Source organism: Geotrypetes seraphini, chromosome 3 (assembly GCF_902459505.1).
Source record: "Geotrypetes seraphini chromosome 3, aGeoSer1.1, whole genome shotgun sequence".
Classification (NCBI taxonomy): domain Eukaryota; kingdom Metazoa; phylum Chordata; class Amphibia; order Gymnophiona; family Dermophiidae; genus Geotrypetes; species Geotrypetes seraphini.
The window spans coordinates 136,941,745-136,967,586 of NC_047086.1; the positions used below are offsets into that span (position 1 = coordinate 136,941,745).

The 25,842-nt window shown below is 41.7% G+C and overlaps 1 protein-coding gene across 11 annotated transcripts in view; it reads left to right on the forward strand.

Moving 5' to 3' along the window:
• Positions 1–25,842, forward strand: part of DTNB (dystrobrevin beta) — a 420,990-nt gene that overhangs the window by 244,750 nt on the left and 150,398 nt on the right. The window contains exon 16 of one of the 11 annotated variants that reach the window (XR_004538818.1): positions 2,687–2,799. The exons of the other annotated variants lie outside the window; for them this stretch is intronic. The gene's annotated coding sequence lies outside the window, so the exon portion shown is untranslated. The remainder of the gene's footprint in view (positions 1–2,686; positions 2,800–25,842) is intronic. 11 annotated transcript variants of the gene reach the window in all.

A 25,842-nucleotide genomic window follows, 5' to 3' on the forward strand; every position in this document is an offset into this window, starting at 1 on the left:
GTGGGGTTCGGTCAGACAGCGTAATGGTTTAATATTAAGATGAGTATAGAGAGGGCTTATTCAAAAGCAAATGTTCTAGACTTTAAAAAAAAACTAACACTGTTTGGAAGGAAGATTATGTCAAGGAATTGTCTGGATGGGAACGTCTGGAAGGCGTGGAAATGCAGTGGGCAAAACTGAAAGGAGTAATTGTAAGAGTTACAAACTTTTTTGTGAGGCAAGTAAGTAAAAGGAAAAGAAGGCTGCTTTGGTTCTCAAAAGTAGTAGCTGAGAAAGTAAGGAATAAGAGCTTAGCTTTCATAAACCTCAAAAGATCACAGAAAGAGAAAAACAAGCAAAAATATCTGGAAACGTTAAGAGAGGCTGGTCGTGTAGTCACACCATCCCTACTCAGCAGCCCTTGGAAAATCATCCCATGGTCCAGGTAGCCAAAACGCTCTCGACTACACCATCCACGTAGCCATGCATTCATTTCCAGGATGTGAGCTTCTCTGCCCTGTCCTCGACAGGGAGAATGGACAAGAATATCACTTGCTCATCTGTCTACTTCACCTTCTCTCTCTGAGCTACAAACTCGCTTTTGATATGATCAAAGGGGTACATGGCAGTATCGTTAGTGCCAACGTGAATGAGCAGCATTGGATAATAGTCATCAGGCTTGATGAGTCTCGGCCAGCTCTCCGTAACATCTTGGATTTTGTCAACAGGCAGACAGCATACTTCTCGTGATGTCATGTCTGGTCTGCAGATGGATTTTTCTCTACCCCTCAGAAGGGAATCGCCAACTACTATTACCTTACAGCTCCTAGTAGTCACGGATCCAATAATTTTTGGGATTTCAATCTTTGGTCCTTCCTTTCCTTGGGATGCTCTCATCTCCTGCACTTCCAGGATAGCATACCGGTTCTTCAGTTCAAGGGCGGAGAGGGAGTCACAGTACCAGTCTTGCAGTCTTGTTAACCTTCCCTTTTTAAAATAATTCCTAGCATTTTTGCTTTTTGGGCCGCCACCACACATTGAGCAGAAGAAACATAGAAACATAGAGTATGACGGCAGAAAAGGGCCGGCGGCCCAACAAGTCTGCCCACTCAAGAACCCTCCCTCAGCAAATTTGCCTCTCCCATGAGTCCGTTTTTTAAGCATGACTGTAGCAACCCCACTTGTTTGTCCCAACGTCTCTTGAAGTCGAGCAAGTTTCATTGTATTGTCTACAATGACACCCAGATCTTTTTCTTGGGCGCTAACCCCCCAAGGTGAATCCTAGCATCTGGTAACTGTGATTTGGGTTATTCTTCCCAATGTCCATCACTTTGCATTTGTGCACATTGAATTTCATCTGATAGCTTCAGTAATAGAGCCCACGCTAAAATTGCCTGCTAAAAAGGCATATATAATGCATGAATGTCTGAAGGCTTGATAGGAGCATTAAGAGCATCCTTTTTTTGAGGCAGACAAAGGGTTTATAAAAAAAAGTCTTAATGTCCTCATTAGAGAGGGAGACACCCGTGGAGTATAGTGGTATAAAAGTCCTGGGATTGCATGGCTATGCCCTGGGGAGATGTTATTAATTGATCTCCATGCTGGAGGGCTGAAATTGTAGAGCTGTTTCTTCCTTTTCAAATAATTAGCTAACACTCACCCGCTCTATTTTTCCCTTCAAAATAAATGGTACTAGCTCTATACATAAGTATGCCCACATGTTCTGCCAGGATAGAATTGAACTGATATTTTAAAATTTGCAACTTAGATAAAGTTAACTCTTTCTGGACTGGCAATATAATTTTCTTCCATTTCCTTAATTTGTTGTTCTAAACTTAACAAATGTTGCTTTTCTAATTTCTGCTTTTTGGCTGTAAAACTAATCTCTCCCTGTAAATATGCTTTGAAAGCATCCCAAATTATATGGTATTCCATGCTCATGTCTTCATTAAAAGAAAAATAGTTGTTCATCCACTTCAGAACACAATTTCTAAATTCTGGATCTTCTAATAAGGATGAGTTAAATCTCCACGTCTTACCAAATATATCAGACCTATGACATTGAAGAGTTATAGTTACAGCAGAATGATGAGAAATATGTAAGGGTTCTCTAGTGAAAACAGTAATTGATTGAAGTAAATTTGAAGTGATAAAAATATAATCTAAGCGCATGTATGAATTGTGAGGATGTGAACGAAAAGTGCAGTGAAGCGTAAAAGGGTGATGCAGTTGCCACACATCTATTGGATTATGTTCTTTAACAAAATTATGCCATATAGTATGTGAACAAGATTTTTTATACGCAGCCATCACATTTCTGTCAAGCAATATCCATCGGCATGTTGAAATCTCCTACAATCACATGATCAGAATTAGTGTGCGCAATTTGATATGCTATGTCAGCATAAAATTGGGGATCATTCATATTAGGACCATAAATATTGAAAAAGGTATACCTTTAAGATTCTATTAATAAAGTCACCTTCACCCATCTACCATTAGAATCGGCAGTCTGGGAGATTAGAGAATAATTAAAATGCTTTGAGAGTAATATTGCAACCCCTCAATTGCTTTAAAAAAACAAACACTTTTACCCAATCTCTACAGAGCTTCAGTGCTTCTTTACTAGATAAATGAGTCTCTCAGATAAAGACAACAGCAGCCCTGAGATGTTTAAAATGTAATAATAATTTTTTCTTCTTAATAGGCCTGCTGATGCCTTTTAGAGAGACCAGTGCGTAGTCACCCACTGTTGTTTAGAGAGATCTGTCAAGATGTAGAGCACATAGATCCATATGAAAACAAGGTGGAAAAAGACAGGTGAGCATTCCTTTGAACCTCACAACCAACCATGACAAATCCATTCATACATTTCTCAAACATACCAGAACAGAAATCCCACACCTTAACTCACCCCCAGTCATACCACTCCAGCAGCCCCCTGCCGTAAGTACCCCTCCACCATCTGGCCATATGTAGGACCATGAGAGCGCTGAAGGAGAGATAGCCATCTACCCCCCAGACCAGAAGTATCATTCCCAATCTTTAAGAATTGAAGTAAACTAACTCCCATAGATAACTGCATCAGATCTTAACATGAAACCCCCCAAAATATTACTTTAAAATGGGTAATGCCTAATGTGTACAGGTAAAATGTCATGAGACTAACTGGTCATTTGATTAAGACTTCCTGCTTTTCTATGAAGGCCAACAGCAGCTTCGGATCTGTATACATTTTGGTCTGATTGTGAAACGTGATCTTCATGTGAGCAGGAATGAAAAGACCATAAACAATCCTCCAAACTTGCATTCTGGGCCGCAGAATCAAAAAGGCACGCTGCTTGCAGGCAGTTTCTTTTGCAAAGTATTGTGCAATATAGAGTGTCCTTGCCACTGGACCTTATATTGCTCCCTCATCTTGGTCAAAATAGTAGCAACCTGCGGATATCAGAGAATTTTTAAGTCCATGGAACTGCTGCTGCTCGATTTTGAATGGTCTTTTGAAAGTACGATTGAGGGCTTTTGGTAACCAAATTTCCAGAAATTTAACAGGATCTTTCCCTTCCGTTGTTTCTGGGAGCCCAGTAATTCTGTGATTGTTCCGCCAGCTCCGATTCCCACTATCCTCCAGTGTTGCTTCTAAAAGTTGAATAGCTCTGTGATCTACTTTTTGTTGTGCCACTATGTTGTCAACCGGTTGACCTTTCTTTTCCAGGACCCGCAAATGCAAATCTACTGCATCGATCTTAGTTGTAAGATATGTGAGTTCCATTATAATATATTTTATATCACTCATGCTTTCTGAAAGTGAAACTGAGATCTGGTGCAGTTAACCTGCTACCTCTGCCATATCATCCAATGGCGGTTTCCCGCCGTTTTCTATAAATGGAGATGGGGAATCAGGTTATGGTTTCTTCACACCCAAATTTACCGCAAAAGCTGCTTCAATCTTGCTAGATTTAAGTCGAGGCATCGTTTTACCAGAAGTAGACAAAGTAATCGTGAAATGGAGTTAGTTATCTGAAGTTTCAGGCTGGTCCGGGGAGCTAACAAATCAGTCTACCATCGTGCTTGGGCTCCCTAATGCCCCCTGAAAATTCAATTTTTGAAGGCTCCTGCATGTTCCCCCCTCCACAAAAATCCTAAATTCACCAGGGTTGTTTTTTTTTTTTTTTTAACTTTTAATGTGGTAGGTATTTTAGTGGTTTTAGGTGCCAAAACCTGGTGGTGGCAATCTTGGATTTTTAGCTATCTTTTTTTAAAAGTTTCCTGCATCTCCAAATCTTCTTTTTTTGTCTCAAAACATGTTGAGATGGAGTCCTTGGGCTCTTTTACCCCAATTCCGTGCCAGGATTGTGCAAATTTTGTGCTTCAGGAACGTCTGTGTGCCATGTGCCGCACAGCAGGTGATGGAGAGGCGGGGGCGGCCAGCTTAACCTCTTCTATGTGTTCTCTACTAGCTAAATGGGCAGATAGCCCACTGGGGTGGTCTTTTCTTTTTTTTCGGGGCCTAGAAACTGTGACTGTTCATGCAAAAGGATGCAGATGCCCCGCAGCCCAAGAAATGCAAATTAGAGTCTTCTAAGGGTGACTTCTTGCTCCCTGGTATGGCTTTCCCTTCAGAATTCATAAATTTAGTATGGCTTTCCCTTCAGAATTCATAAATTTAATGTGGAAAGCCTTTCAGTAGAGTGATGCTCAGACTGCACAGACCAGTTCACGCCAGATTCGATGCATCAGGGCATAGCTCCCCAAGGGACGTCTGCTTCACAGTATGCTACTGTCCAGAATTTGGGAGACCTGTTTGCAGGGGATACAGAGGATGAGGATACTCTCACTATACACTTATTGTCCATGAATGCACCTCCCGTTGTGGGGGAAGCTGGAACGCAGGCTGCCACCTTAGATCCTATTATGGCTTTGGATCCTGGGGGTTACCCCATGGTTCTGCACTTATTTAAACCCACTGTCCTGCTGGATCTCATTTCAGAGTTTTTGCATGAGTTAAATTTAGACTCCCAGCCTGCTCCTTCTACCTCCTCCTCCCTCATGTGTAGCATGAAGGTTCAGTCCTCTACATTTCTCTGCCATCTGGACATTAATATCTTGGTCTCATAGCAGTGAGATTCCCCAGAAGGGTCTCACAAAATAGCAAGAGCCATGTCTCAACTGTATCCTAATTTACTATCTCCAAAAAATATAATTAGTAGTAATCTTATGCTCAGAAACTAGTTATTTATAAAATTGCACCTAATCTGAGCATCTAGAAAAACTTTTTATTTTTATTTTTTTTTTTTTATTCTTTATTTACCATTTTAAAAATTTTAACAAAATCAAAACATTTTGTACAGAAAGATTGTCAGATCGAACACAAAATAATAAGTAAGTCATTAACATAATATGGACAAAATTCTAATCGGAGAATCTCAAGTCCTCAATAATTATGTGATCCAAGATATATATAAGAGTGAACTTTTAAGGAAATCAATTTTAAATTCTATATAATAAAGAATAGTATCATGTGTCTGACTTGAGGAATTATTCTAATACCAAGTCCAATTAGTTGTTATTACAGTTACATAGTTGTTATTGTGGTAGTTGTTGTTATACCCTCTTTTTCCAGACGTTTCAGTGTCAGAAAAGCTGTAAGTTGAGATGGCTCGAAAAACACATACTTATTATCTCGATATCTTACTATACATTTACATGGGAAACGTAAAAAGAAAATGCCACCCAGCTGTGTAACTCCTGCTTTCAACAAAAGAAACTGACGTCTACGATTCTGAGTTTCTCTACTAACATCTGGAAACATTTGAATTTTCAAACCCAGAAACTCCTTACTCTTGTTCCTAAAAAACATTTTCAAATTCCAATCTTTATCCGGCAACAAAGCCACAGATAGTACAAGAGTTGCTGGTTTAACCAAATCTTTATCTGATGTTTCCAAAATTGCTGTCAAATTTTGTTGAAGGTCTTGTATTTCCTGTCTCTTATCCTCCGAATGCTGACCCCTTACGTTCATAGGCAAATAATATACTCGAGTGAGTGGAGGCAATGATTCCTCAGGAATATTAAATATCTCCATGAAGTACCTTTTTATCATCTCTCTCGGGTTTACAGATAGGATTTTAGGAAAATTCAACAGTCGTAGGTTATTAGTCCGATAGTTATTTTCCATAATTTCCAATTTTTTTCTAATACTTTGATTATCATTTATTATTGTAGATTGAACTTGTTTAATCATTTTCACTTCATTTTCGATACCTCCCAATTTTTCTTTGACATTGGAAATTTCCTGTTTATTTTCCTCTATTGTGTTTTTGAATTTTTATATTCTTTTCACCTTCTTTAATTTGTTTAGTTAGTGAGTCTCCCAGTTTGGAAACTAAGTCCCAAATTGAATCAAGAGTCACTTCAGCTGGTTTTTCATATTTAAAAAAAAGTCTCATGTAAAGTTGGGGAAGACTCACCTTGACTGCCTTCTGTCTGTTGGTCTGGATTTTCTCCTCCTTCTGCTCTATCCGCTGGAACCATCTCTGGGCTTAACAATGCCATAGAGACTTCACCTTGCTGGCTCCCTGATGTTACAGCCTCATGATCAGAGAGTGCTGCTACTTCTGGCCCACTCCTTTCACATGGGGAACTCGCACTCAGCGGTGGGGGAGGTGGACTCCTCTGGTCGGGGCTCAGCGTGGTATCCAGCCCAAGAACTTCCGATCCGGCGTCACTCCACGTCGCAGAGTCCAGCGGGCGATTCCCCGAACCTACTGACTCCCTCTGAAGACGCTGAAGAAAATGTTCAATTGAAGCGAGAGGGGGGTGTTCAAGACGTCGCGAGGCTGCAGCGGCGCTCTTACCCCATCTCTTCGGCATCGCGACTGACAAATAGTCTAATCGCTGTTGTAATATAACAATCGTACCCTCAGCGTCTCACCAGGCACTGGTACAAATCAGCATATATCCTGGATCTGGAGATCTCCTGTATTCGTTCCTTATTCCAATAGGTAAATCAATAATCTCCAACTCCCTGGCTCCCCGTGGCTCCCAAGGGGCCTGGCGAGCCCCTTAGGGCACGCCCCTTGGAGCCACGCCCTGCGGCCGCGCGGCTGTGGCCGCAACCGCGGCGGCGTTCTGTTTTTAAATTGTTGGAGACGGACCCAGTGACGTCAGGGGTCCGTCTCTGAAGATGCCTGCGATGAACAAATAATAAGAAACAGAACCGCTGCTGCAGGAAGCCAGGGAGAGAGGCACAATCCCCTCTGATGAATTCCTCCGATGCAGGCTAGAAAAACTTTTAAATTACTTCTCCAAAAGAATTTACATTAGCCTCAGTCCCACCACTCCACCGCATCAAATGGCTTTCATCGTGGTGAGCTTTACGTGGTCATTTCCTCATCGGCTCTTCTTAGTCGTCTTTGTTTTCAAATCTTTAAAAGTGCATTGTGCTATTGCTACAATTCTTTTATTATTTTCCTATGAAAGTGCTTAGTGCTTACTCAATTAATTATATTTCTATTTCAATTCATCAGAGTTTTATAAATATATAGTTAAATAAATATATTAAAGAACAGCTTATGTATTTAAATTCATCTATCTTCATAGCATTCATTGTTTAATTTGTTCAGTTTGGGAGGGTTGGACCTGGCATGTTTCGCCCATTGCTGTTTCAAGTGTCCTCCAGTCAGAATACTTTTTTTACCGATCTAATTCTTAAATATATAAGCTTTAAACACCTCATCCTTTTTATATTCTTAGTTTATCTATATAGTAAAGAGTATATTTACCACAACCGCCAGAATCGATCCACCTCAACAAAATTTTAAGTCTAAAGATGGCCATGGCGTCTTCTAAATGACATATTTAAACAAATCTTTTACCTGTCTTTCCCCGCCCCCTATTCTCCATTGGGCAGAAGATCAGCCCATCAGAGAGCCCCATTCAACTTCTGCATTCAGGCCCCCTGGTTCTACTGTCCCTAGACGGTAAATCCATCTCTATTCTCTAAAGTTCAAAGTTCTCTCTACATTTCCTCCCACCTACCCTTCACTTATTTTTTCGATCACCCGCCATTTAATACCCTCTATCGGATGTTTTTTTCTGAATCTAGTGGAATATTAATGGGGCTTGTTCATTTTCTGTCATAATCCGAGACTTAAGTTCATTCAGTCTCATTTTCACAGGTCTACTCGTTCTCCCTATATATACTAGATCACAGGGACACAGAATAGCATACACCACATCTTTACTATTACATATCAACTGTATCCGAAGGCACAGGAGTGTCAGCAGCTTTGTAGTCAGCCTAAAGTGGATTCCTTGGTTGCACAGTTTACTAAGCACACCTCCATTCTGAGTGAAAGTGATGTGATAATCAAGGATATGCAGAACCACCAAGTAGATGTAGTTCTCAGGAGGCTGTTTAAGGCGGTGGCCTTAGGAGTCAAGGCTGCCTCAGCAGCGTCTTTTGTTACATGCACATGTCTTTCCAGGCTGCTTACTTTGGAGCGTGAAGATGATGATCTACCCCCCTCAGCTCTTTTTATCTGGTGTGGAGTATGTAGTGTATGCTCTCTATGACATTCTTTGTGTCATGGGTGAAGCATCAACTTACTCAATCTCTGCTTGTAGAATGCTCTGGATTAGACAAGTAACAAAGCTACTCTCAGGAGACTCCCTTTCAAAAGCCAGTTGTTATTCAGTAAGGGTCTGTATGACCTCATGAACTTTGTGATGGACTGGCATCCCAAGATTCTACCTGACACCAGATGGTGCCTCTAGAGGGACTGGTTCTCTAATTATTGTGGCTCCAGGCGGTGTCAACAGGGCTACAGGCAAAAGTTTTCCAGATCCAGGTGTACCCAGTCCTCAGCACCCCGTGGTGCTCCTTCCACCAAAAAATCGCAAAGACGTCAGGCCGAGAGAGGTTCCTCTCCAGATTGGGGGGACATCTGTCTGCATTTCTGCAGGCCTGGCCTGACCATTGGGTTCTGGACATCATTCAGTCCAGCTATAAGCTGGAATTTGCCTGGCCTCTAATGGATTGGTTTGTGGACTCTCCAGCGGGATTCCTGGAGAAAGCAGTCAAAATATGGCCTCAGTAAGAAGGTTGCTAGATATTTATTATTTATTTAGATTGCTATCCTGTCCTCCCAAAAACTCAGAATGGGTTACAAAATGACATTCACAGTGAAGGAGGACATGAAATTAAAGACAGGGTTTACAGAGGGCAAAAGTATTAAAAAGGAAGAGGGGATACTGATGGAAGCATACAAGGAGACAGTTTCCTAACTAAATAGGGGTGAGAGGAGCAGATAGAAGCTTTCACAGGGGTCAGTTAACAAGTAGCCAGTATCTTTGGTAAAAAGGAAGGTCTTTGTTGCTCTTCGAAAGGCCATTAGCGAGTCCAGTGACCTGATCTGGTTATGTAGTTGGTTGCACAGGCGAGGGATAAAGTGGCTGTATGAGCGTTTGTTTGCTGTTTCTAGTTTGAGAGATCTTCCTGTGGGGATACAGAGTCGTCTCTCCGAGTCAGAGCGGAGGGAGCGATTGGGAAAGTATGGTTGTAGTTTGGCTGCTATGTAGGTTGGGGTTTTGTGGTAGAAACTTTTATGTGCTATTACTAGAGTTTTGAAGGCACAACATTTGTTAACTGTTAACCAGTGTGCATCACGCAATGCTGGAGTAATAGGGTCACGGAAGTTGAGATCATATAGGAGGCGGATTGCTGAGTTGAAGGCATTTCAGATCTTTTGAGGCGAGTCTGTTGAAGATAGCGTTGCAGTAGTCTATCCTTGAGAACACATAGGCATAGAGGAGCTGGACCAGATCTGTTTTTGAAAGGTAGGGTTTGATTTTTCGGAGTTGGCGAAGGTAGTAGTAAGAAGTGGATACCACTTGAGAGATATGGGCTGAGATGGATAGTATCACTCCGAGGCTACAAATCTGGTCTTTTGCTATTAGGGATGTGGATTCCTAGGACAGTATTGGTCATGTGAAGCTGGTATTCTTTTTTATGATCCAGAGGAGTTCTGTCTTTGAGGCGTTTAGTTGGAGTTTATTATCCATCATCCAATTCTTCATGACATAGGTTAGTGAGTTGGGTGGATCGTTCTTTACCTAGTGGGACCAACAGTTGTAAATCATCGGCAAAGGAGTGGATAGTGATCTTATATTTGTGGGCGATGTCTATTACTGGCTTGATGTACAGGTTAAAGAGGAGTGGGGAGAGCAGTGCGCTCTGGGACAATCCATATCTAATAGGTTTGGGACTAGATTTGTCTTGGCCTAGTAGCACAGATTGTGTTCTCTGATGTAGGGAGGAAGTGAATCATTGAAGGGCTCTGATTCCTAGTCCAGCGAGCCTGTCCAGGAGGAGTTGATGGTCAGTAGTGCATCATCACCTATATCTAGTATTGATCAGCTTTCATCAGTGTTGTCAAGGAGGACTGACTTAGTGCTATGATTTGCTCGGAAGCCAGCTTGGAAAGAGGATAGAGCCCCTTGTTGGTCTGTGAATGGTTGTAGTTGGAGGAGCACTATTCTTTCTAATAGCTTGGATGCAAAAGGTAGATTTGAGACAGGCCTATCATTTGAGATGGGCCTATCATGCCTGAATCATTTGGATAAAGTGTTAGCTTTTCGAGGGTGGGTATGATCATAGCTGATTTCCAGATGAGGGGTATCTTTCCAGTCAATAGGGAGGATAGAATCCACAAAAGCATTTTCTGAAGCTAGTAGGAGACTGGATGGGCATGGATCAAGGCTTGTATTAGAGGGGCGGAGTTCTTTCAGTGTTTCTGTAAGTTCATCACATGTGACCAGGCGTAGTTGAGTATAGATTCAACAGGTGCGGTCCTGGTTGTATGTAGGAGGAGTGTCTGGAGAGGGGTTCTGTTGGGAGTGAAGTCAAGTTTGTTGTGGATGGTGTCAATTTTTGTTTGGAAGAAGTTAGAGAGGGTCTCGCTGTTGAGATTGGAGGTGTTGTATTTATGACCCTGGGCAGCTGAGAAAAGGTGACTGGTCAAGGCGAACAGGTGCCTAGATCGGTTTGGAACTTTCCCTAATAGCTGTGAATAGTAGGCCTTCGCCTCCTGGATAGCAGATTTGTAAGCAGTTGATAGTTCTTTCTAGAGAGTTTTGGTTTTCTCATTCGGGTTTTTGACCCATTTCCTCTTTGCCCTCCGCAGGTTCAAGTTTCAAGTTTATTAGGATTTTATATACCGCCTATCAAGGTTATCTAAGCGTTTTTTACAATCAGGTACTCAAGGATTTTCCCTATCTGTCCCTGTGGGCTCACAATCTATCTAATGTACCTGGGGCTATGGAGGACTGAGTGACTTGCCCAGGGTCACAAGGAGCAGCGCGGGGTTTGAACCCACAACCCCAGGTGCTGAGGCTGTAGATCCAACATCTTTAGGGTGCGATTTTCAGCGGTAAACCAGTCATGTGGTCTTGGTCTGGGCCAGTCTGTTATATAGGGATTGGATCCCAGTGTGCCAGGTTGAGGCGGCTAGGTTGATAGAGTGGAGTTTTTGTTTGCAGGTGTCTTTAAGGTTATGGATGCCAGCAGACAGGTCTTGAAGGTTGACTGTGTCTGCAATCCGACCCAGATTCCAACTGGCATAATTGGGTAACCCTTTCCGGGACTACCTACCGTGCTCTTGCCCCTTTGTCTACTAAACCTATCTCCCACTCCCGCAAGGCTCCCTGGTATCTTCCATACCACAGGGAATTAAAGCAGAAAGTCGAGCCCTGGAACGTAAATGGAAAAAATTGAAATCCCCTTCAGACAGACAATCCTGGAGAGACAACATAAAGTTCTATAACATAGTACTAAAAAAAGCAAGGAAGAATTTCTATGGAGATAACATCACCAGATCAAAAAACCAAAATAGTACACTGTTCAACCTCTGGCTCAACCTAACCTCAAAAAATGACTCCACCATTTCCCTTTTCCCCCCCCCCCCCATCCGCAAACGACCTAGCTAAATTTTTCTACGAAAAGATTACTACCTTACGGAGTTCTTTCCCCCCAGCAGTCTTTTACAATTCTCTGCCTCCCAACGATTCCAACCCTATCTCTGCTGATAAATCCTGGACTGCCTTTGAACTCGTTTCCGAATCCCAGATCTCTAAACTCTGTCTCAAACTGAAATCCTGCAATTGCATCCTGGATCCTTTTCCTTCCTACCTTTACAAAAACATTCCCGCGCAGGCCATCTCCTCCATTACCAGGCTTATAAATTCTGCTTTACTATCAGGCCTGTTCTCCACAGAAATGGGACACATTGCCTTGTCCCCTCTTCTGAAAAAAGCCGATCTCGACCCTTCCTTACCATCTAACTACCGCCCCATAGCAAATATCCCTCTCCTAACTAAACTGCTAGAGGCCATAGTCGCCACACAGCTCTCTTCTTACCTAGAGAGATTCTCCATCCTCCATCCCTACCAATATGGCTTCAGACCCAGCTTCAGCACCGAATCCCTCCTAGTTTCCTTAATTTCTAAGGTGCAACAACTACATTCTTGTAACAAATTCGCTGTCCTATTTCAATTCGATCTCTCTGCAGCTTTCGATGTTGTCCACTACAACATACTACTTTATCAACTTTCCGAGATAGGAATTGAATCCACCGTCCTAAAGTAGTTCTCAAACTTCCTACGCTCTCGCTCCTATACTGTCAACACAAATGGCACCATGTCTGTTCCTTGGACACCATCTTGCGGTGTCCCTCAGGGATCACCCCTATCCCCTATTCTCTTTAACATCTATATGTCCTCCCTGAAACTCCACCAATTATCCCCCCTTGAAACAATCTACACATACGCTGATGACATCCTTGTCCTCCTTGAGACAGACCAGAACCTCACCAACCTCCACGAGAACATTACAGCTTGCATAATGAGACTCCATTCCTGGTCCTTCTCGGTACAGATGAAATTGAATGAATCAAAAACAAAATTACTCTGGCTCTGCCCAAAATTAGAACACCTGCCCACCCTCTTCGCACTACCCTCAGGCGCTGCACTGCAGCTTGAGTTCTCAAGCAAGGTCCTTGGCATCATTATCGATTCTTCTCTCTCCCTCAATGACCACCTCAACTCCTTGGCTAAATCATGCTTTTTCAGCCTCCACATGCTGAGGAAAGTAAGATCCTATTTTCGACAACAATATTTTGCCGTCCTTGTCCAATCCATCATCCTCTCCAAACTAGACTACTGCAATGCCATCTACTTAAGCCTATCAAAAAAAGTCTTCAAAGACTCCAGCTAATCCAGAATACTGCAGCCAAGTTGATCTTTGCAAAATGTAAGTCTGACCATGTCTCCCCACTCCTAGCCAAACGTCACTGGCTCCCAGTGATTTCCAGAATCCATTTCAAATGCTCCTGCCTGGCTCTTAAGATCATTCATGGCATCCTTCCTCCCTTAATCCCACTATTTTATAACTCCTCGAGTCCTGACTCCACCAGACCCGCCCAAAGGTATAAGCTATCCTTCCCCTCTCTACACAGTATTCGCTGTGCAGGCAAACTGGGAAAATCCCTTCTCTTCAGAATCACAGGTCTTTGGAACGACCTTACTACCCCGCTGCGGAACCTGGACTCCTTCCAATTATTCCGCAAGCAACTGAAAACCTGGCTTTTCACTAAAATGTAATTCTATCCCCCTTACTCTTCTATATATAAGTTCATGTAAACCTTTTTTTCCTTCTCTTCCTATATTTTAAGTTCTTGTAAACCGTGCCGAGCTCCACATCCGTGGACATGATGCGGAATATAAATTTAAGGTTTAGTTTAGTTTAGTTAGTTGGGTTTGTCTGGTCAGGTTGGCGCCGTAGAACCTGTACGCCCGAAGACTCGGGCTCAGGCAGATACTCCTTATACTTCATCATGCCAAAGAAAGGCTCCAATAATTGGAGACCCAGTCTGGACCTTACTCACAAATGCAGTGCTCAGAGTTCCGCACTTTTGCATGGAGACTCTGTCATAGCGGCGGTGACCCTGTGAGAGTTCCTAGCCTCATTGGATCTAATGGAGACCTACTTATATATTCCTATTTTCCCAGACCAAAGAAGGTTTCTCAGGTTTCAAATCCTGGAGAATCATTATTAATTCTCAACTCTGCCTTTTGACTTGGTGACATCTTCACCAACGTGATGGTTGTGGTAGCCTCCGACCTTTTGCAAGATGGGGCTGCAAGTGTATTCCTACCTGGACAATTGGCTGATCAGGGCCCCCTCTGAGGGTCAGCACACAGTAGATCAGGTGCTGAGGGTCTTAGGGTCAGCACACAGTAGATCAGGTGCTCCAAGTTCTGGAAGGCCTGGCTTGGATTGTCAATTATAGGAAGAGCAATTTGAGGCTGACTCAATCCCTAGAGTACCTGGGAGTCTTGTTTGATATGGCTACTGGCCGTGTCTATCATCTCAAGGCCCACAGACGGAAGCCTCAGCTGGGAAGATCATTGCAACTGTTGTCCTCTCAGAGGAAATGGTCGATCAACAGGCTGGAGCTGTGTGCCATTCTGATGCAGTGGCTTAGCAAGAGGGGGTGGTCCTCACCAGGTGCACGCCCCAAGGGGTTGTATAGCTGGTCACCCACCAGGGAATAGGCTGCCGCCGGGGAAGACTGCCACTGCTGCCATCGGGAACAGACCAGCGCCGAGTTCTCCCTCCCTGCTTTTCTTCCCCGCGGGCCGACCAACTCTCGCCACCCAAAGTCAATTCTGACATCAGACAGGATGTTCTGGGCCAGCCAATTGCTTCCTGGCTGGCCCAGAACATCCTCTCCAATGTTAGAATTGACGTTGGTTGGCTCCGTGGGGAAGAAAAGCAGGGAGGGAGAACTCGGCACCAGCCTGTTCCTGATGGCGGCAGTGGCAGCCTTTCCCCAGCGGCGGTGGCAGCATGTTTCCCAATGGCGGTGGCATAGGGGAGGGCAGGGAAAAAGAAGGAAAGAAAGGGGGGGACAGGGAGCCAGAAAGAAAGAAAGGGGGCAGGGTGAAAGAAAGAAATGAGGTACGGAGAGAGAGAAAGACAGACATACAGAAAGAAAGGGGGCATGGAGAGAGAAAGAAAGTAAGGAGGCAGGGTGAAAGAAAGAAAGAAATGGGGCATGGAGAGAGAGAGAAAGACAGACATACAGAAAGAAAGGGGGCATGGAGAGAGAAAGAAAGTAGGGGGCAGGGTGAAAGAAAGAAATGGGGCATGGAGAGAGAGAAAGACAGACATATAGAAAAAAAGGGGGCATGGAGAAAGAAAGAAAGAAGGGGGCAAGATGAAACAAAGAAAAAGTTGGGGGAGGGAATGAGGTCTGGAGGAGAGGAAGCATACAGGAGGCTGAAAGAAGGGAAGAAATATTGGATGCACAGTCAGAAGAATAAAGTGCAACCAGAGACTGATGAAATTACCAAAGGTAGGAAAAATGATTTTATTTTCAATTTAGTGATCAAAATGTGTCCGTTTTGAGAATTTATATATGCTGTCTATATTTTGCACTATGGCCCCCTTTTACTAAACCGCAATAGCGGTTTTTAGCGCAGGGAGCCTATGAGAGTCGAGAGCAGCATGGGGCATTCAGCGCAGCTCCCTGCGCTAAAAACCGCTATCACGGTTTAGTAAAAAGGCAGGGGGTATATTTGTCTATTTTTGTATAGTTGTTACTGAGGTGACATTGCATAAAGTCATCTGCCTTGACCTCTTTGAAAACCTGCGGAATATAAATGATAATTAATATTTTCTCTGCGTACAGTGTGCTTTGTGTTTTTAAAATTTTATTGTTGGTAGATCATTTTGATTTGGCCACGAAGGTAAGGGGGAGAGAGGGAGGGGAGCTGCTGAAAGACAACTAGTAATCCTTGCAGGCTCAGAGTTCCACACTTTTGCATGGAGACTGTTCACTCTGTCATAGCGGCGGTGACCCTGTGAAAGTTCCTAGCCTCATTGGATCTAATGGAGGCCTACTTATATATTCCTATTTTCCCAGACCAAAGAAGGTTTCTCAGGTTTCACATCCTGGAGCATCATTATTAATTCTCAACTCTCCTTTTGGCTTGGTGACATCTTCACCAACATGATGGTTGTGGTAGCCTCCGACCTTTTGCAAGATGGGGCTGCAAGTGCATTCCTACCTGGACGATTGGCTGATCAGGGCCCCCTCATTGTCTGAGGGTCAGCACACAGTAGATCAGGTGCTCCAAATTCTGGAGGACCTGGGTTGGATTGCCAATTATAGGAAGAGCAATTTGAGGCTGACTCAATCCCTAGAGTACCTGGGAGTCTTGTTTGATATGGCTGCTGGCCATGTCTATCTTCCCAAGGCCCGCAGACGGAAGCCTCAGCCGGGAAGATCATTGCAACTGTCATCCTCTCAGAGGAAATGGTCGATCAATAGGCTGGAGCTGCGTGTATGCAGGGAATTATTTTTGTAAAATCATATTTTGTTATGTGACTGGCATTATTTAGACTTTAATTTCTATGAATGAATAGAATGAAAATGATATAAAATTACTTGCTTGTTTTTATGTGCGTGCGCTGAAGGAAAGTGGAGAGAGAGTGGGCTGAGGACGCTTGCTTGTTTTTATGTGCGTGCGCTGAAGGAAAGTGGAGAGAGAGTGGGCTGAGGACGCTGAAGGGAAATGGGGATGAGAGAGTGGGGAGAAGACGCTGATTTATAAATTGACAATTGTACAGAATATTGTTTCTTTTTATACTTTAATATAATAAGTTCAATATAAAACAATTCAAGGCTCGTGTGGATGGAATCAGGTGGTTTGTGGGGATGAGGACCGAGCTTACGGGGATTAGTCCAATAAAATGATATTTTCTTATTTCTCATTATTTGTTTTATTTTTATTTGTTAATTTGTAAAGTGGTGATTGTTGTGTATCAGTTTTTTCAAATTTACATCTACTGTCTTTATAGTTTGCGCAGTATTAGAGGACATGTATTACTGTTTTTCTGGTGTTGTAGTGTTGCATTGTATGCAGTCTGTTTTCTTGGCGGTTCAGTTTAACTTTTGTCTACATATTTCTATTTTTAGTTTGTGATTATTCCATATTGGGCGAGGGTTTATCTGTCTGTGTGTATGAAAGGGACATGGCTTTCTGATAGCATCGACTGTACAGGATCAAATGACTGTGCAGGATTCTGACTTGTTTAGTTTTACAATGTATGTGTTGGTATTCTAGTGCTCACTGCAGTGTTTAACTGCTGCCTTTTCCTAGGTACCCTCTTGTTGTGTGATATGTGGATTGTTACTAAAAATCCATATTTATCATATAGATGGGGGGGGGGGGTCAAAAAATGATGGGTCACATATGCTAGGTACGCCACTGCTCTGATGAAATTGCAAAAGACTCTGGAAGGTCAAGCAGACAGGATCTTCTCTGACAATGCTACAGGTAGTATCAATTAGATGTAATACCTTAAATAACCCACTCATAGACCTAAGCGGTGCTACTGTGTGAATAGCAGTTTACACACACAGATCTAAAGCACCAACCTCTTCATCGGTCTATTTGTTTTAATTTTTTAACTATTATATTTTTTTTTCTTTATATTCCTTTTAAAGTGCTTAATAGTGCATTTTAAAGTTTAAATTAATACTCATCTTTGTAAACATGGCTAGGGGTACATATTCCGACATAGGACCATGTTTCGCCACCGGCTGTTTCAAGGAATTCCCCCTAAGAATCAAAAAGTATAATCAGTTACTTAAAATCTTATTTTCTATTTAAATTCTTCTAAAGTGCTTCAAACAATTAAATCAATAACTTAGAAAACCATTCTTAAAGCATAGAATACCTTTAAGTTGCCAGTTCCATGGATCGTAGTTTTAACTTTTAGGAAGCATACGGATTCGTTAATTAAAAAACATTTTGCAATATTGTGGAAATTGAGGACCATTAAGAAGTATTTTGACATGGAGTCTTTCCGGTTGTTGGTCCAGTCTACTGTATTGTACACTTTGGATTATTGTAATATTTGTTTATTTGGGTGTTACCAAAAAAGACTTTATTAAGACTTCGATTAGTTCAGAATGCTGCAGTCCATTTGATTTTTAGTCTTAAGAAATATGATCATGTTTTCCTGTTATGAACCACCTAGAACGTTTGGTGGGGCGGTACAAGAAAAATAAATTATTATTATTATTACCCGTATTGTAGTGTTCTGTCAGGAAACATGGCCGCAGTTTTTTTCTATATATATATAGAATTCAAAAGAATCAACGTCATAGTGTCATTAAGCGTGTTGAATCAGCAGGGACAACCCCTTCAATGACGTGGGAGCTTCTAATTGGATTATTAAATTAATGTCATCCACTCTATCTCGGCATTGAGACCCATTGGTTTAACACAATTCAAAGTAAAGATCTATTTCTGCTGTTTAAAATTAAGTCTCTCTCTACATAGTTCCCTCCCTCCCACCCTAACTTAATCTCATCGATCACCCTCCATTTAATGTCACTAATTTTATGTTTCTTTTCATGCCAATGTTGGACCAACAGAGCATCCACATTGTCAGTATTAATTCTTGATTTGTGTTCTGTTAATCTAATTGATATTTTTCTACTTGTTTGTCCCACATATAAAAGATCACATGGGCATTTTATCAAATAAACTACAAAAGTACTTAAACAAAATGTATTTGAGGTTGCATGATAGATTTTCTTTGTACCCGGATCCTTCCAACATGAGCCTGTCATTGCCTGAGTGCATCATTGGCATTGGCCACAGGTGTCATGTATAAAATTTCTTTCTTGATCTCTAGTTTTTATCTCAAATTTATTCAAAAAGAGCACCTCTTACATAATTCTTCCTCTCTTATATGATACTGTTATAATGTCACGGAAAAGCGGGCTAGATTGAAGTACTGACCAGTGACGCTTTAAGATAATAAAAAAACTTTTGCATATTTTTTTTTAAGGAAGAATACATATAAGTAATTCATCCTCTTTAATAGTATTAACTTTCTTTTTTATCAGCAACTCTCTTTGGGCAAATTTAGCCTGTAAATAAGCTTTCCTAATCGATTTCTGTGGGTATCTCCATTCCTGAAAACGTAGCATAAGAGATTTTGCCTGCCTTTCATATTCATCTCTTGTAGTGCAAAGCCTACGTATACAAGGCTCTCGTTTCAGGGTTCAGGACAGTAGGTCTATGCTGAAGAGCTCTAGCTGCTTTAGCGTCTCCACATAGGGAAGTCATTCCAAACCTTTTATCCTTTTTGTCTCCCTTCTCTGTATCTTTTCTAATTTCTGCTTTATCTTTTTTGAGATACGACAACCAGAACTGCACACAGTATTCAAGTTTGGCTTTACCATAGAGTAGTATAAGGGCATTATAATATTTATTCAATTTTCTATACCATTCTCCCAGGAGAGCGCAGAACGGTTTACATGAATTTATTCAGGTACTCAAGCACTTTTCCCTATTTGTCAATCTATCTAATGTACCTGGAGCAATCCCTGCTCATCAGAGTTTACAATCTAATCAAAACAGACAAAGAAAACAAATATGGGGTTAGAGAATTGCTTGCAGTGGGAATAATTAAACCAAGCATGGGGACTTTACATATGAATAGAAGTTGGGTGTTAAAAGCAACCTCAAAATTTGAAGACAGCCTGAGACAGAGTTTAATGTACTGACTTGGGAAATCTATTCCAGGCATACAGTTCAGCAAGATAGAAAGTATGGAGTTTGGAGTTGGCAGTAGAGGAGAAGGGTAAGTTTTAATACAAAGTTGCAGAATTTTTTGTGGGGAAAGGTTATCATTCTCCCACCCACAATAATTTTCTTGTTCTCCCTCCTGCAATAGTTTCCTTGGTAGTCTATTGGAAAAGATTCCTGTTGTAAATAGAAGCCTGTTCCCTACACCCTACTCAAATTCCAGCACTTCTCTCTCACAGCTTTCGATCTGGCACCTCTCTCTCGTGGCTTTCCTTGTCCAGTCCTATATAGAAATAAAACAAAAAACAAAGGAAATAAGGCAACGACCCTTCCACTGGACCAGCTTAATGCACCCCTGAAACAAGCAAATGTTGACAAATAGCACATTTTCTTGTAATGTTTTATTTTTGTTTTAGTAACAACAGAGAATAACAAATACAGCAAAAACAGTTGCATCATGATTCTTTGATACAATGCCTAGAAACACATCAACCAGTGTACTACAACCCTCCCCAACTTCCCTCCCCCCACCCCTGGTAGTTCTGGAAATATTACAAAAGCATAACACAGCTAGACAGAGATTCCCTGTCATTCACACCAAACTATATATGGTTTCCACCGCTTCTGAAACCGTCCCATTCTATGATACTTCATAGCAGTTAACTTGGTCATACGGTAGGCATAATCTATTTTTTGAACCACTTGATCCTTGGAAAGAATATTCTCCTGACGCCATGCTGCAGCTAAAAAATTGCACATTTTCATCTTTGTTTTCCATTCCTTTCCTGATAATTCCTAATATTCTATTTGCTTTCTTAGTTATCGCTGCACATTGAGCTGAGGGTTTCAATGTATTCTCAACAATGATATCCTGTCTAATAGGTTACTAGAGTTGACGGGGATCCTCCCTGAACTCCTTTGATGCTTCTTTTGGCATTTGATTATTATTTCATTGTTCCAATGTTATTGGGTTAGAGCAGATCTGTTGTTTGGGAAGTTTTCCATTCCCTTACTTTACCTAATATTGGGGAAGCTCTTGCATACTTGGGTGCCAACTGTAGAGGGCAGAAGTAGGAGGATTATAGAAAAAAAATCCAGAGTGGATTCCTTCTGCAGATGGCTCGCAGCCATGGGGAGATAAGAACATAAGAATAACACACCTATCTACTAGAAAAGATATTATCAAGGTAAGACATCATCTCTTTTTACTCTTTGGGATCTTGCCAGGTACTTGTGACCTGGGTTGACCTCTTTGCGAATGATACCAAAATCTGCAATAGTGTAGACACCCCTGATGGTGTAAATAACATGAGGAAGAACCTAACATAGCTTGAGTGGTCTGAAATTTGGCAGCTAGGATTTAATGCTAAGAAATGTAAGGTCATACATTTGTGCTTCAAAAACCCGAGGGAATTGTACGGTTTAGGAAATAAAGAACTTTTGTGCACGAAAGAGGAGCGGGCCTTGGGAGTGATGATATGTGATGATCTTAAGGGGCAAAGCAGGTCAAAAAGGTGGCGTCGAAAGCTAGGGAGAGGTATGGCCAGTACGAAAAAGAAGGTATTGATGCCCCTAAATAAGACTCTGGTGAGACCTCATTTAGAATGTGTAGAATTTTCAAAAAGATATAAACAGGATGGAGTTGGTCCAGAAGAAGGCTTCTAAAATGGTCAGTGGTCTTTGTCATAAGGCGTATGGGGACAGACTTAAAGATTTCAATATGTTTACTTTGGAGGAGAGAGGAGATATGATAGACTGGCAGCCTGAAGATTCTGAAAAGTGGATTATTTGATGAAATTCTGAGCCAGAAATTAATTTTGCTTCACTTCAGCTGCAGAAAAAGAGCTGACAGGTAGGCACTGCAGAGACTATGAATACAGTCCCATTATTTCCTATGGGTAAATTGGGAGGGGAGTGTCCTAAAAAGTCATTTTGTGGGGTTTCTAGGGATAAGGTTTAGGTCTCCCACCTCCAAAACCCCTATTTTAGCGTTTAAAACATTTTTTTTCAATTTGTTTTCATGGGCCATTTTTTGGCATGATTTTTCTGGCAGCAGCTATCATGGATTTTAAACAGTCTTTTATTTTTTTTTTTTTTTCAGCCTCTAAACCTCTAGATTTTGTAAAAAAAATCAGTAGAGATGGACTCCTCAGTATCTGATCTCCTGAATTAATGTGTTGCTTGTGCAGGCAGAGGAGTGTCCATGTCCCGTGTGCTGCAGCGCTCACAAGGAGGGAGCGGGAGCTTCAGGCTTCACTCCCCTCCGAGTCCTCTAAGGATGAGGAACCGCTGTGAGTCTGGGAATTGGGCAGGAAGTTCTGCCCAGTACCTGTTTTTGGTGGCGATGTAAAACTTAAGTGCATCGAGTCCAAGGACCCCTTGCAAGCCTTCTCTGGGATCTGCCAGGGGTCAGCTTCAGCCCCTGTGTGTAGATTTTCCATAGAATTTGTCCAGCTCATGTGAAGAGCATATCTTATGGACCCGGCCCATGTGGCACAGCCAGTGGGCTTGCTGCAAGGCTACAAGCCAGTACCTCCTTTTGCTGAGGTCACTGCACAGGTGCCCAGGTTCCTTCAGACCCAGAATGCCTTAGTTGGCACACCAATACTATGCCTCTTTTGTCTCCAGCCACTGTTTCCACCCTGGATGACATTGATTCCATTTGTGGAACAGTTAATCAGGATGCCTCGGGGAGCCCTGATCCGGGTGATGACCTCTCCATACACCCGCTGTTTAGGATTGTCTCCATCCACTATTCATTGCGGACACCACTTCTCAGTGTACAGTCATAAGTCACTCTGATAATCCTTTTTTTTGTTGTTTCCTGTGCATCCAGATCTCACTGCTCTGGTCACAGAGGAGCGGGAGACTCCAGAGAGCTCTTTCAAAGTGACCAAAGCAATGTCTAAGCTTTATCCTATAGCACTGGAATTTTAACAGCTGTTTGAACAACCAAAGGTGGCTCGGCAGTGGCTCAGGTCAAGTTTCAAGTTTATTAAGAATTTGATTAATCGCTTATTCAAATATCTAAGCGATGAACAAATCATTCAATTTACAGATAATACAGGGGTTATAAAAGACAGACGGACACTGAACAAAACATATTAAATTAACGACTAACAGAATAAACAGAAAAGGAAAACAAAGGGAAAGGCAGGGTAATGAAATACAATAATAATGATAGAAAGAAGAACGATTATGGTAAATAAACAATAGGAGGGAAATAAAAGAAGTAGCCTTATGAAAATAAGCAAAAATAGGCTGGGTCAACTAAATATCATAAGCATCTTTGAAAAGAAAGCTCTTAAGTTTACTTTTAAATTTATCTAAGTTCTTTTCTTCTTTGAGATAAATAGGGAGAGAGTTCCAAGTTTGAGGAGCTGTAACAGAGAAGATAAAGTGTCGCCGTGTATTAATAACTTTAAGTGAGGGCGTAACTAATAGATGTTGGTCAATAGATCTCAGTGATCTGATTGGGGTATAACGGATCAATAACTTGTAGATGAAAGCTGGGGTTTTATATAACAGGGATTTGAAAGTGAGTAGATTTAGTTTATATTGAATTTGATGCGCTACTGGAAGCCAGTGTGCTTTCTTAAGAAGAGGAGTGACATGATCAAATTTCCTTGCTTTCATTATGAGTTTAATTGAGGTATTTTGAATGATCTGCAAACGTCTAATTTCTTTTTGAGCTATTCCCATAAGTAAAGCATTACAATAATCAATTTTTCGAAATAACCAGAGAATGAATTAGTATATTAAGAGACTTTGGGCATAGAAATTTGGATAGTGAACGAATTTGGCGAAGTCTGTAAAAGGAAGATTTAACAATATTACTAATATGATTATGGTAAATCAGTTTTTCATCAAAGACCACCCCTAAGATTTAGATATTACTTATTAGTTGTAAGGCAGTACCTTTAATCGAAATTGGAAAATAAACTTTAGAACTATCTTTCCAAGGGAAAAACATGATTCTGAGGACTGCAGGGTGGACATGGTGTTAAAGAACTTTTTGAGGTGGCTTCTTTGGGTGTAAAGGCTGCGGCAGCAGCCTCGTTTGCGCCACGTACCTGTCACACGAGACTACGTCAGTGGACGAGAATGCCAGTGGACGAGCCAACAGTGGACGAGAATGCCTGTCCCCAGCTTTTGCTGGAAGGAGTGGATTATGTAGCGGATGCCTTGTATGACCTTATAAGGGTTCTAGGCAAGGTCTCGGCTTATGTAGTGTCTGCTCGCAAGACGCTTTGGATCCGCCAGTGGGCCGGTAATTTGACCTCTAAAGCAACATTGATCAGGCTATCCTTCAAAGGGCAGATACTTTTTGAAAAAGGGCTTGATGACCTTATGATCAGCGTAGCAGTCGCCTCCCTAAGTCTCTCCCGGACAGCAGACTTTGTCACCTGCCTGGTAGTAGTCATGATACTTTTCATCCCTCACTCAGGTTCCGCCACGCTGCCATGGGCTCGTCCACCCAGAGAGCTTCCAGGGATACAGGTAGCACTATAGCAACCCGAGATGCCAGCAGGCTTCGAGTTCTTACATCAGCCCCTCCTCCCAAAAGTCCCAATGACTCCAGGATTCTGGCTGTGCCTCCTTGCACTGGTGGCTGGTTGTCAGCGTTTCTGCGGGAATAGAAACAGATCTCCTCAGGCCAATTGGCAACGGACATCATACAGTATACGGGAGGGTTACAGGATAGACTTCCTTTGACTCCCCTCCCCCCATATTTATTTCTGGATTCTCCAGCCAGAAGGCCAAGGTCTGAGCAACCCTGCATTCAAGTCATAGAGCTGATCCGAGCAACCCTTGGACATTCAAATCACAGAGCTGGTTCCCAAAAGCGAATCAGGCTCTGGGAAATACTCCTTATATAGCTACAGTTACTTTATTTGATATACTGCAATTATTAACAAATTGTTAAGCCAAAGCGGTTTACAATGAAAAGGGCTAAAAAATTATAAAATCAATAAGGACAAACAGGGTAAATCAACCATGACAAAACAAACACAATTTGGCTATAAAGGGAAGGAAAGATTTACAATATATTATGGGGAGAACAAAAAGAAAGACAACAAAAGGTAGAGGGGAATAGAAAAACCATATTAGCAAGAAAAAAAAAGACAATTATAAAAGAGTAGTGGCAAATGCCATTTATAGTAATGAGTCTTTAATTGAAAATTTTTCAAAGATTTTTCAGTACTAAGATATAGTGGAAGGGAATGCCACATAATAGGAGCCATTTAAAGATCCAAGAACATCTGCCTGAAAGATGGCACAGTGAGCAAGTGTTGATGAGAAGAATGAAGGATCCTTTGAGCTGAGTAGGGGATCAGATGGCTAGCCAGAAATAAGGGAAAACGTGAAGACTGAATCTGGAAACAGAGTGCATTAAACTTGAAAGGAATTTTATAAGCAATTGGAAGCATATGTTCTGCTTTGAGCAAAGGGGTAATATGATCATATTTAGATCGTCAGTAAAGCAGTCATAGCTGAAGTCGATGGAGTTAATAATGAGGAAGGCCGATTAAAAGCGAGTTACAATAGTCGAGTTTAGGAAAGACCAAAGAGTGTAAGAGAATCCGTAGTGAAGTACGATTTAAAAGTGACCGAATAAAATGAAGTTAGTGAAGTTTTAAGAATGGAGTAGAAACAACTCTAGAGATATGAGAATGAAATAAGGAGGTATCCAAAGTAACTCCAAGAATTTTAATAGATTTGGAGTATGACAGAGAAGTTCAGTGGCCATCAAGTGGAGGAAAAAATCATAGTACATGTTTTTGGGAATTAATTTTCAGCCTATGCAACGTAACCTGTTAGCCACCTCATCTAATTTTGGGGAAATTATGGAGAAAACGTTAGAGCACTGAGAATTGAATGGATAAATTAACCAAAGAAAGGCTCAGAGGACTGGAGACCCATTCTGGATCTTAAGGCAGTCAATGCATTTCTGAAAATTCTACTATTTTGAATGGAAACAGTGTGATCGGTCATTTCTGCGGTGACTCCAGTGGAATTCCTAGCATATCTAGATTTTACAGAAGCTTACCTTCATTTTCTCATCTTCCCAGGACACAGGAAATAGCTGAGGTTTCATGTTCTCCGGCAATATTTCCAGTTCACAGCCCTTCCCTTTGGGTTGGTGACAGCCCTCCGCTGTTGACCTCTGCAGAATGGGGGTCCAAGTAC